The sequence below is a fragment of the Schistocerca serialis genome, chromosome 7, assembly GCF_023864345.2.
Source record: "Schistocerca serialis cubense isolate TAMUIC-IGC-003099 chromosome 7, iqSchSeri2.2, whole genome shotgun sequence".
Lineage (NCBI taxonomy): Eukaryota > Metazoa > Arthropoda > Insecta > Orthoptera > Acrididae > Schistocerca > Schistocerca serialis.
In genome coordinates this window covers 375,210,786-375,224,565 of record NC_064644.1, presented here as the reverse complement: position 1 = coordinate 375,224,565, position 13,780 = coordinate 375,210,786, and the positions used below count along the sequence as shown (strand labels likewise).

Genomic DNA, 13,780 nt, shown 5'->3' with positions numbered 1-13,780 from the left:
ACAGGGATCTGTAGACACGCCGAGTTCAGTGTCTTGGCCAGCTGCGCTAGGTTTTTCGTTTTAGGATGCCCGAACGAGTGGTCCCAGAGAATCTCGATTGGTTTAATTCAGGGAAGTCCGGTGTCCAGGAGAGTACGGTAAACTCACCTTGTAGGTCTCCGAGCAACACACATACACTGCGAGCTGTGTGACACATTACATTGTCCTACTGATAGATGTCATCATTCCGAGGAAAAACAAACTGAATGTAGTGGTGGACATGATCCCCGAGGATAGACGCATACTTGTGTTGATCCACTGTGCCTTCCAGAATGACGAGACCCAGGGAATACGACGAACTCATTTCTCAGACCACAACGCTCCCTACTCCAGGCTGGACCCTTCCGACAGTTGTTGCAGGGTTTATGGTTTCAGACGATTTATGTCGTACACTCCAACAACCATCTGCCCAATGAAGCATAAACCAAGATTCGTCTGAAAAACGCTACGGTCGCAGGTTCGAATCCTGCCTTGGGCATGGATGTGTGTGATGTCCTTAGGTTAGTTAGGTTTAATTAGTTCTAAGTTCTAGGCGACTGATGACCTCAGAAGTTAAGTCGCATACTGCTCAGAGCCATTTGAGCCTTCTGAAAAAGCTCACCAGTCGCTACTCACAAGGGAAACTCCCCATCGCACCCCCCCAGATTTAGTTATAAGTTGGCACAGTGGATAGGCCTTGAAAACTGAACACAGATCAATCGAGAAAACAGGAAGAAGTTGTGTGGAACTATGAAAAAATGGCAAAATATACAAACTGAGTAGCCCATGTGCAAGATAGGCAACATCAAGGACAACCTCGGGTCAGTAGCGCTGTGGTCTCGTGGTTAGCGTGAGCAACTGCGGAACGAAAGGTCCTTGGTTCAAGTCTTCCTTTGCGTGAATATTTTAATTTTTTTATTTTCAGACAATTATGTGACGCACATGCCGTCACCAGTGTCGTATAGAATATATCAGAAGTGTTTACCTGTGGAGCAATCGGTTGACCTATGACCTTGCGATCTAATGTTATCGGTTCCCATTGGAGAGGCACGTCCTTTCGTCTACTAATCGCACGGTTTTGAGGTGCGGTCGCAAAACACAGACACTAAACTTATTACAGTGAACAGAGACGTCGATGAACGAACGGACAGATCATATCTTTGCGAAAAAAAGAAGTAAATTTTTCATTCAAGGGAAGACTTGAACCAAGGTCCTTTGGCTCCGCAGCTGCTCACGCTAACCACGGGACCACGACGCTCCTGTGCTGACATTCTCCTTGAAGTTACTTATGTTGCACATGGACTATTCAGTTTGTATATTTTTGCTTATTTTTTTCATAGTTCCACACAACTTCTTCCTGTTTTCTCGATTGATCTATGTTCAGTTTTTCAAGGCCTATCCACTGTGCCAACTTATAACTAAATCTGAAGGGGGTGCGATGGGGAGGTTCCCTTGTCAGTGACGTCCAGATGCGGCACTGGCGTGCAAATTCCAGCCTTCGTCGTCGATGAACAGCAGATGGCAATGGTGCATGAATCAGGCGCCTTCTGCGAAAGCTCATATACAGCATCGTTCGCAGAACGCAAGTTGAGGAAACACTGTTGGTAGACCATCTGCTTACCTGCAGCGCAAGCCGTTCAACAGTTGCACATCTATTCGCCAGTACACATCTCCTAAGCCGTGTTTCATCCCTATCATCTGTGACCCGATGTGCACCACAGTTACCTCGGCGCCGGTTTTGTATAGAGCCTTTTTACCATGCACAGTACACTTTATCCAAGGCGGCATGCGAACACTTTACAAACTCAGTCGTTTCGAAAATTCTTCCAACTTTGGCCCGAAAGCCAATGATGAGAATCTTTTGGAGGTCAGATAAATCAATCCATTTCCGGATTACGACTGCACTGTCTAACGCGTCCCCCGACAAGCTTCACATTCCCTTCACTGCCTGTGCTACCACGTACCGTATCTGCCGGCCGCGGTGGTCTCGCGGTTCTAGGCGCGCAGTCCGGAACCGCGCGACTGCTACGGTCGCAGGTTCGAATCCTGCCTCGGGCATGGATGTGTGTGATGTCCTTAGTTTAGTTAGGTTTAAGTAGTTCTAAGTTCTAGGGGACTGATGACCTCAGAAGTTAAGTCCCATAGTGCTCAGAGCCATTTTTGTGCCGTATCTGAGTCGCTACTGCACGTTGACACCGAACATAGGATGTGGTCACGTTAATGTGACTGAACCGTCAAATTTCCATCTTTCTTGTGTTGCAATTCAGAATAAGTGCATACATTGTGTATTCCAAGTAACGTAGCCTCCTGTTCACACTCAGAATACCGTTACTGCTAAAACAAAACACCTGTTTGTATTACAGGAACCTGAAAGCTAATGTCCACCGATGTACCAAAACATTACTACCATCTGTTTTTTAGCGTGTTGATTCACCTTTGGCACGCAATGAAGCATCGATCCTGCGTGACATGGATTCGACATGTTCTTGGTAGGTTTCTGGAGGTATGTGACACCAAATGTCACTCAGTGCCGGTAAATTACGGGCTGTCGGTTTGTGGGAATGAAGAAGACACACACTAGCATTCCAGGTGTGTTTCACTGGTTTACTGAGCGAGACATCAACGTGAGCTCACTGTTATGTTTCTGAAACCACAGTAGCACAATCCTGGTCTTTTTGTAAGGATAGTCATCGTGATGGAAGATGCTGTCTCCGTCGAAAAGACATTACGCTTGCAATAACGGTCACGCAGTGTGCAGCTGTCATATTCTGCTTTCGGTTACTACCACAGATACCATGGAATCCCAGGTTAATGTTTACCATAGCAAAATGCTCCCCGTATCGACTTATGTCGATGGCGGGGTGCTTATTTCGACCAGCCTTCGCCTTGATGACGTCGTATCCCGATACGATCATCGACTGGTGTAACACGAAATGTATTTCATGCTATCAGGCGACACGTTCCCATTTGATCCATGATCCCGTTCCCCCTGCAGTCGTATCTGACGAAATTGTGAGGTCAACACGGGAACATACAATTGTCTCTGCTGCGGAGCCCGATGTGCAACAAAGTGTGCTGATTGGTGAGCTCAAAAACTCTTGTACCTGCACCCGAGTTGCATTCTGTCGTCAGAACTGCCACACATCGCCGCTTAAACTGCTCCAAGTCGTAAGAGTAATACAACTGAAATCGATAAACCAGTATAGCGTTGTTAGTATATGCGTATGGTCCGTTGTTGGCAGGTTAATGCCATCTAGGGATTATCTAGAAAAGGCTTTTCTCTTTTGCTTTGGTCTGCTCCGTCTATTCGACAGTAAGCATTCAGCCTATGAGTGACCGTTTCGAGATGATAAATATACGAGGGGCGGTCAATAAGTAACGTAACAATTGTCTGGCAGCAGGTTGGTTTTACTTAGGATTCCAATACACTACACTATTCCATACTCTGTACAAAACCCTTTTTTCCAACATCGTTCAATGCGACGGCCTTACGCCAACTTACAAAGGGCTTATATGTCGGCATGGTACCACCCTACTGGTCGACGTTCGAGCCAACGGCTCGCTGAATCAATAACGTTCCAATAATCAACGCACTACTTCCCGCACATTGCACCCTTCATTGGGTCAAACAGATGGAAATGATCAGGTGAGATATCCGGACTGTAGAGTGGATGAGGAAGAATACTCCAATGACCTTTAGTGCGCTCGTCTCGAGTGCATACATTTCTGTGAGGCTTTGCGTTGTCATGGAGTAGGAAAAGTTCGTCTGCATTTTTGTGGCGACGAACATGCTGAAACTGTTTCTTCAGTTACCTGAGGGTAGCACAGTACACTCCAGAGTTGACCGTTGCACCATCAGGGAAGACATCAAACAGGATAACTGCTTCGGAATCCTAGCATGGTTCAAATGGCTCTGAGCACTATGGGGCTTAACTTCTGAGGTCATCAGTCCCCTAGAACTTAGAACTACTTAAACATAACGAACCTAAGGACATCACACACATCCATGCCCGGGGCAGAATTCGAACCTGCGACCGTAGCGGTTGTAGCGTTGCTCTTTGGGGGCAAATAGAAAAAGAATTGTTATTTTTTATTTTTATTTTTTTTTTAATGTCGAAAAAGTGAATATTTTGGTGGACCACTTGGCAACAGAATCAGGGATTAATTACACTATTATAATAACATACGTTGAGCAGAAACATTATCATTTCTGTGCATTTTTATATTCGCTATGTAGTCATACCCGGAACAACACTAAGGGACCAGAAGATTTATAGACTTTAAAAGAAATGCAACACTACACAATTTAAAAAAAATTGGTTCAGAAATAATATCAAAACGATAATGTCCCTTCTGCCTTATGCTGCGTTCGGCCCATCAGCGTGATCGTAATTTCTGGTGATGAACTAACACAAGATAATTTTCAATTAAGTAAATGAGGAGACGAAAATCATCAAGGTTAATTTACTAAAATAAGCACACTTATCTTTAACACACCTTTTCATATTAAATTACGAGGGCAGTTCAATAAGTAATACAACACATTTTTTTTCAGAAACAGGGGTTGTTTTATTCAACATTGAAATACACCAGGTTATTCCCCAATCTTTTAGCTACACAACACTATTTTTCAACGTAGTCTCCATTCAATGCTACGGCCTTACGCCATCTTGAAATGAGGGCCTGTATGCCTGCACGGTACCATTCCACTGGTCGATGTCGGAGCCAACGTCGTACTGCATCAATAACTTCTTCATCATCCGCATAGTGCCTCCCACGGATTGCGTCCTTCATTGGGCCAAACATATGGAAATCCGACGGTGCGAGATCGGGGCTGTAGGGTGCATGTGGAAGAACAGTCCACAAAAGTTTTGTGAGCTCCTCTCGGGTGCGAAGACTTGTGTGAGGTCTTGCGTTGTCATGAAGAAGGAGAAGTTCGTTCAGATTTTTGTGCCTACGAACACGCTGAAGTCGTTTCTTCAATTTCTGAAGAGTAGCACAATACACTTCAGAGTTGATCGTTTGACCATGGGGAAGGACATCGAACAGAATAACCCTTCAGCGTCCCAGGCGACTGTAACCATGACTTTACCGGCTGAGGGTATGGCTTTAAACTTTTTCTTGGTCGGGGAGTGGGTGTGGCGCCACTCCATTGATTGCCGTTTTGTTTCAGGTTCGAAGTGATGAACCCATGTTTCATCGCCTGTAACAATCTTTGACAAGAAATTGTCACCCTCAGCCACATGACGAGCAAGCAATTCCGCACAGATGGTTCTCCTTTGCTCTTTATGGTGTTCGGTTAGACAACGAGGGACCCAGCGGGAACAAACCTTTGAATATCCCAACTGGTGAACAATTGTGACAGCACTACCAACAGAGATGTCAAGTTGAGCACTGAGTTGTTTGATGGTGATCCGTCGATCATCTCGAACGAGTGTGTTCGCACGCTCCGCCATTGCAGGAGTCACAGCTGTGCACGGCCGGCGCGCACGCGGGAGATCAGACAGTCTTGCTTGACCTTGCGGCGATGATGACACAAGCTTTGCCCAACGACTCACCGTGCTTTTGTCCACTGCCAGATCACCGTAGACATTCTGCAAGCGCATATGAATATCTGAGATGCCCTGGTTTTCCGCCAAAAGAAACTCGATCACTGCCCGTTGTTTGCAACGCACATCCGTTACAGACGCCATTTTAACAGCTCCGTACAGCGCTGCCACCTGTCGGAAGTCAATGAAACTATACGAGACGAAGCGGGAATGTTTGAAAATATTCCACAAGAAATTTCCGGTTTTTTCCAACCAAAATTGGCCGAGAAAAAAAATGTGTTGCATTACTTATTGAACTGCCCTCGTACAAAAGATAACCATTGTGGTTAAATACTTTATACATAACAGTCAAAATGTCCTCTTGATGCTGTCTGTTCGTAATGGCTCAAATGGATTAAATGGCTCTGAGCACTATGGGACCTAACTGCTGAGGTCATCAGTCCCCTAGAACTAATATGTATATTGCTGCAGCTTGCTTACTGCTCTTTGTTCATTTCTTAGACTAAGTCAAGTTTATGCATTACGTATTTGGGTATTAATTCTCATTTGTATATATAAGCCTATCACTAGAGTGTTGTTGTTTGTAGCTGTGGCGATCTGTGAAGCTTGGGTGAGATTCTTATTCTATTTGCTGCTAGCTTGTGAATTTACAGTATTGCTAATGCTCTATAGTACCGTGAATTTGCCATAATAAACCATGTTACTCATATGTTCTTCTATCAGCTTGTTTATAGTCTGGACTCATCTTACTTTGCGTTATATAATAAACTTCCTTATTATTCCATCACGCTTTTACTTAAGGTTAACGTCAGGTCTTTTTTAGGACAATTGCACTGCATTATCAATCTGTTCATGATTAATCCTAGGTATCTGTTTACTTCAAACAGATGTTATTTTATCGCTGGCACAGCACTGTGCTGGAACTTACAAGTTAAATTACCAACTGTTTTGCGCTAACAGGTGGTGCCTTATTTACTTCACATTTGAAATTAGGGAATAACCTCATGGAATAGAATGTTTTCACACTACTTTCCTCCTTTGTCTGGACGTTAAGTATTTTCTTTCAAAACAGGTCATTAATTTGTCCTCAATTAAATTTCACTTACTAATACTAAGAGCATTTTTTGTTTACTATTTAGCGAGAGAAGTGTATTATTCGCTCCTTCCTCTTTCCTCATTTTAGTACCTCGGAGCTAATTAATACCTCTCGAGTTCATCATTTTTCTTACCTACTAACTTATAACTAAAATTAGAAATCGCCTCTAGGACATGTCCTCCTGTTTACATAAAGATTATTCATATAAATACTTGTCTACAACTTATTCTGTGTTTTATTTTCCAGACGCGTTGTTTTAATACATAAGGTTTCCTTTTAGCACCAGTTAACGTCCGTAGTCAGTTCAGTTCAGTTCTTGTTACTCATTGGTTAATCCTGATCTCCTATACCTTAGAATTTTCTTACAGCTTAAATTAACTTAGTTCCTGGCGTTATAAAATTTTCTTAAATCATGATGGTGGAACATTCCTTTGCTTTTATTCGTGGCAGGATCAGATAACAAATAGCTACCGATGTGTGGCTTCCTTATTATCACAAAGGGACCTTCATAAATGTGTTGCCACTTACGATTCTTCTTTAACAACAGGGATGGTTTAAATTGAGTCCTGACTAATACCTTTTCTCCTTCTTTGAAATCGATAACTCTGTTTACCTTCTTATCAAATGCGTTTTTTCGGAGGTTAGCATACGTTGTAAATGATATGAGAGCTTACCTGATTTTTGCGGCTAGGTCCAATTCGTTGTCTTGTAACTTTGGAAGGGGGTCTACCCACTCACTCCTTTCTTTTGATCTTGACATTAACTCATGTGGCGTGAATCCGGTCGACAGATGAGAAGGTGGTTTACAGTCTGTTCGAAAGGTGTTACGAAGTCTGCCCACTTAGATTGCTTATTCGGAATGTACGTCCTTATAGATTTGTTAAATTCTTTGAAGATTCTTCCTGTCGGATTCGATTGCGGTAGAAACCGGGATATCAAAATTTGTTTGATTCCATGGCGAGCAAGAAATGCACGCCACGGGCGTGATGTGAAATTTGAAGCATTATCGGACAAGATTGATTCAGGAACTCTGAATCGTGGGAAATAATCATTTTCAATGCTACAAGTTATCGGATTTGCACAAAATGATTTCACTGCATACAGTCTTATGTGCTTAGAAAAATTGTCCAGGATTGCTACTAAGAATTTACCGCTTCCCCTACCGGTGGGTAGTGGACCTGCCAAATCAATAATAAGAAGCTGGTTTGGCCTTTCAGCAATTATTGGATTTAGTGGGATTGAAGTGGAAATGTTTAAGGATTTTGCCTTTTGACAGATGACACAGTTTATCAATAATTTATGGATTCTCTGATGTAGATTCGGAACATAACAGTAATTCGAGATTTTCCTTTTACATTTCTCTGGTCCGTAGTGACCCCATGAAATGTGAGTGTACCACAGAAGATGTTCAATGAAATTTCGAGGGATGCAAACACACCACCTCTCAGATGACTCTGACGTCTTATGAAATAGCACTTGGTTATGAACTTCATAAAACTTTGACAACTTGTGGGCTGGATTTTCGTGAAGATTTTGTTTAACTTTTTTCCATTTTGGATCTGTATTTTGAAGAATCTGAATCTGCCTGCATAACTGAAGAAAATACTTTCTGTGAATTGGATCTTTCCTTAACAAAATTTTATAATTAGACATTTGTTCCACCAGTTCGCTGGTTTCTGGTAAGCCCTCAGGTGAGCGAGAAAGTGCGTCTGCTATAACATTATCTTTTATACATACAATGTCAAAGTCATATTCCTGCAGGAATAAGCACCATCGAGTAAGACGGGAATGTTGCAACTTGCATGTAAGGAGAAGTGATAAGGTTTGATGGTCGGAATAGACTTTAATTTTTCTTCGATAGATATAATAGTTAAATCGCCTAAAAGCTCGTACAACAGCGAGTGCCTGCAACTCCGTAACCGAATAAGACTTTTCACACTCCGATAACACTCGACTCGCAAAGCTAATCACTTGGATTTGCTCGTGTCCATCTACTAATTGAATCTGGAAGAGACAAGCGCCGATAACCACAAAGGAAGCGTCTGCAGTAATTCAAAATTCCTTATCCATCTGAGGATGATGGAGAATGTTACTGTTAACCAAACTGTCTTTAATTTTCTGAAATCCGTCTTGGCATTCCTGCGTCCAATTCCAATGTGAATTCCTTTTCAAAAGGTTGTGAAGAGCGGGATTTTTCAATACCTGATTGGGAACAAAACGTCTGAAGAATGACGTAAGACCGATAAATCCTCTCAGTTGCCTTTTTGTAACAGGGATTGGAAAGTTTTTTATAGCATACAATTTTTCCTGGTCAGGTTTAATTCCTTCAGGGCTGATGATGTGTCCTAAAAATTTAACTTCACTTTTTCCAAACTTGGATTTCTTAAGATTTGCTGTAACACCATACTCTCTGAATCGTTGAAATACCTTTTGCAGAAGGGCCATATGATCTTCCCAATTTTTCGATGCTACAAGAACGTCGTCCACATAGACTGTTACCTCATCCAAAAGTCCAGGACCTAGTACATAGTCAAGGGCTCAAAAAAAATTCCGGACTCACTTTTAGTCCAAACGGTACAACTTTGAAATGGTAAGATCTACCTGCAAATACACTCCTGGAAATTGAAATAAGAACACCGTGAATTCATTGTCCCAGGAAGGGGAAACTTTATTGACACATTCCTGGGGTCAGATACATCACATGATCACACTGACAGAACCACAGGCACATAGACACAGGCAACAGAGCATGCACAATGTCGGCACTAGTACAGTGTATATCCACCTTTCGCAGCAATGCAGGCTGCTATTCTCCCATGGAGACGATCGTAGAGATGCTGGATGTAGTCCTGTGGAACGGCTTGCCATGCCATTTCCACCTGGCGCCTCAGTTGGACCAGCGTTCGTGCTGGACGTGCAGACCGCGTGAGACGACGCTTCATCCAGTCCCAAACATGCTCAATGGGGGACAGATCCGGAGATCTTGCTGGCCAGGGTAGTTGACATACACCTTCTAGAGCACGTTGGGTGGCACGGGATACATGCGGACGTGCATTGTCCTGTTCGAACAGCAAGTTCCCTTGCCGGTCTAGGAATGGTAGAACGATGGGTTCGATGACGGTTTGGATGTACCGTGCACTATTCAGTGTCCCCTCGACGATCACCAGTGGTGTACGGCCAGTGTAGGAGATCGCTCCCCACACCATGATGCCGGGTGTTGGCCCTGTGTGCCTCGGTCGTATGCAGTCCTGATTGTGGCGCTCACCTGCACGGCGCCAAACACGCATACGACCATCATTGGCACCAAGGCAGAAGCGACTCTCATCGCTGAAGACGACACGTCTCCATTCGTCCCTCCATTCACGCCTGTCGCGACACCACTGGAGGCGGGCTGCACGATGTTGGGGCGTGAGCGGAAGACGGCCTAACGGTATGCGGGACCGTAGCCCAGCTTCATGGAGACGGTTGCGAATGGTCCTCGCCGATACCCCAGGAGCAACAGTGTCCCTAATTTGCTGGGAAGTGGCGGTGCGGTCCCCTACGGCACTGCGTAGGATCCTACGGTCTTGGCGTGCATCCGTGCGTCGCTGCGGTCCGGTCCCAGGTCGACGGGCACGTGCACCTTCCGCCGACCACTGGCGACAACATCGATGTACTGTGGAGACCTCACGCCCCACGTGTTGAGCAATTCGGCGGTACGTCCACCCGGCCTCCCGCATGCCCACTATGCGCCCTCGCTCAAAGTCCGTCAACTGCACATACGGTTCACGTCCACGCTGTCGCGGCATGCTACCAGTGTTAAAGACTGCGATGGAGCTCCGTATGCCACGGCAAACTGGCTGACACTGACGGCGGCGGTGCACAAATGCTGCGCAGCTAGCGCCATTCGACGGCCAACACCGCGGTTCCTGGTGTGTCCGCTGTGCCGTGCGTGTGATCATTGCTTGTACAGCCCTCTCGCAGTGTCTGGAGCAAGTATGGTGGGTCTGACACACCGGTGTCAATGTGTTCTTTTTTCCATTTCCAGGAGTGTATAAACGCAGTGTACTTCCTAGACTCCTGCGCAAGTTTTACTTGCCAGTAACTGCTTTTCAAGTTGAGGGTGCTCAAATACTTAACTCCATGAAACTTCTGCAGATGCGCTTCAAGAGCATCTGGTCTCGTTCTTATCTTGCATCTAGGACTAGCCTTACGCTACCATCTGATTTTAGTACAAACAATAAAGGACTCGAATAAGGTGAATGAGATACTTCTATCACATTCCAGCGTAACATTTTCCTGATCTCGCACTTGACAGCTTCGCGTCTCGCATATGGAATGGAATAGCTTGTTCTACAGTAGGCTGAATGGGGCAGGACATCCATTCGATATTCAAAGCCTTTTATTAGTCCAGGTTTCTTAGAAAATACTTGAACGTAATCTGTTAACAAATTGTAAAGCTCATTTTTCTGTTGTTTGGATAATTCAGTTGACTCACTAGCTTTACCGTATAATTCATTCTGACCGGGAATTTGGTCCTTATACTCATCGTCATTAACACTTACAAGATCTGTCATGTCTTCTGTCTGACTGTACTGCTGTCTTTTAGTCCATGGCCGTACTGCAATTTGAAGCACACCAAAGTTTGTCTTCACCTTACTTCTTAACAAATTTACTGTTACTTGTTGCTGACCCGCTACTAGAGTACAGATTACACACTCGATGTCAATTTTAGCTTTCGTCTGTCTCAAGAATTCCATACTCAGGATACATGGCACTGATAGATTTTTAACAATAAGAAAAATGCATGCTACTGAAATAGACTCTATCTGGATTTGAAGCTGAGTCTGAAGATTTACACGTTGTGTTAGAAGAGCAATTACTCCCGAAACGGTGCAACCTTCAATTGGAAGTGATAAAACTCTGCACACAGAGGATATATGCTTAAATAAACATAAAGATAAGAATGAGATTTTCACTCTGCAACGGAGTGTGCGCTGATATGAAACTTCCTGGCAGATTAAAACTGTGCGCCCGACCGAGACTCGAACTCGGGACCTTTGCTTTTCGCGGGCAAGTGCTCTACCGACTGAGCTACCGAAGCACGACTCACGCCCGCTACTCACAGCTTTACTTCTGCCAGTACCTCGTCTCCTACCTTCCAAACTTTACAGAAGCTCTCCTGCGAGCCTTGCAGAACCAGCACTCCTGAAAGAAAGGATATTGCGGAGACATGGCTTAGCCACAGCCTGGGGGATGTTTCCGCTGCAGAGTGAAATTCTCATTCTGGAAACATCCCCCAGGCTGTGGCTAAGCCATGTCTCCGCAATATCCTTTCTTTCAGGAGTGCTAGTTCTGCAAGGTTCGCAGGAGAGCTTCTGTAAAGTTTGGAAGGTAGGAGACGAGGTACTGGCAGAACTAAAGCTGTGAGTACCGGCAGTGAGTCGTGCTTCGGTAGCTCAGTTGGTAGAGCACTTGCCCGCGAAAGGCATAGGTCCCGAGTTCGAGTCTCGGTCGGGCACACAGTTTTAATCTGCCAGGAAGTTTCATAAAGATAAGACATTTATATTAGCTCCTGTATCTACAATGGCTGTTACTGGTATGTTGGCAATTGATACTCTTCTGGAAGCTTGAACTTGTTCGTCCCATGCGCCATCATTGTCTTTCGTCTCAGTGTCTGCTACTAGGTCATCCCGTAAGTTTGTCTCTTTGTCATACCTAACTGCTTTAATTTCGTGTGGACTAATGGACAGGGTGCCCCCATTCAAAACTGCAGCATCCTCTAGGAGGCCCAAAGATGCTGCTTTTAATTTTCCGCTCGACGCTTACTTTCCTGCTGATTTATATTTCTTAAAGTTTCTTCCGTCTCGAACTGGTGTTGGTTTTGTGGAACGAACTCGGGTGGAAATTGATCTTGTTGTCGAGGCGTATTCGCTTGCGCATAATAAATTTGCGTATTATGCGGGCGTTTATGCCTCAGACTTCACGAAGGTCCGTTCGCTTGTTGCGTGAAGTGTATATTTTGTGACTGAAAAGTATTTTGCTCTGGCTTGTGTTGATTGTAACCGTTACTGAAAGGTGTACGTTGGTCTCCACCTTGATTATGCCATTTATTTCCTTCCCACTGACGATTTGAATCGTTAAGACTGATCGTTTTGATAACTACTGTTGGTCGGTTGCGTGTTTCCATATTGCTGGGGCTGTGTATTATAATGTACATTTCTGTACTAATGTAGTGACGAATTATATATTGGATTGTGTCTCTGGCCGTTATTGTACTTATTTTTGTATTTACTGTTGGAGTACGTAGTGTATTTTTGAAACCATTGTGGGGTTGGTACTGGCCGTTGCTGCGACGCGCTTTCACTCGGGCATCATTGTTGCCTGCGTATTCTGTATCGTGCTGGCCGCCTGCACTGAACTGGGCGTTGCCAACACCAACCCTAGCGTCCTCGTAAACCAGATCTAATGAGTCTAACACAGATAGGAAGGTGTCCGTGTCGTTCTCAGACACGTTTACTAACTTTTCTCTGATCGCAATCGGTAGCTTAGTTTTTAGAATCATTATAACGTCTTTGGCGGTGATCGGCGAATCCCAGAACTTGATTTTCGCTAATACTTTTCAAAATATCTCCTCAGACTACTGCGCTTACTGTTAAACACTTCGGCATTGTAAACCTCTTTTCTCAGGCGCTGCTGCACACCAGAACACCAGAATTTAGCTAAAAACATCTGTTCAAACTCTTTGTAACTTTTACAAGAGTCGATCATTTCGGCTCCCCATATGGCAGTATCGCCTACGATCTACGATAAATCCAGTAACGAATTGAATTCGCAGGCGTTCACTCCAGCTATTCGGAAAAATTCCTGAAAAATTTCGGAGGAATACTATAGGATGAATTTCTCTTTTCTGTGCGTGAAAGGTCGGAAAAACACGATGTTTGATCACGCTCTCCTCCTGCATCAAACTGACAAAAGTGGGTGGACTGGTACTCTGGTTAAATTGTGCTTCTATAGAACTATGAGTTTGAGCGTTATCTAATGGTGAACGGTAATGTACCTGCTTTTGTTCATTACATCGTGGTGAATTATTCCACTCTCCTGACACGGGAGGTGGGGAATTTTCAACTTGACATTT

General features: G+C 44.3%; 1 non-coding gene across 1 annotated transcript; it reads right to left on the bottom strand.

Moving 5' to 3' along the window:
• Positions 1 to 11,671: 11,671 nt before the first annotated feature.
• Positions 11,672 to 11,746, bottom strand: Trnar-gcg (transfer RNA arginine (anticodon GCG)). The gene has a single exon. It is a non-coding gene; the product is annotated as a tRNA-Arg (tRNA).
• Between the last annotated feature and the right edge of the window lie 2,034 nt (positions 11,747 to 13,780).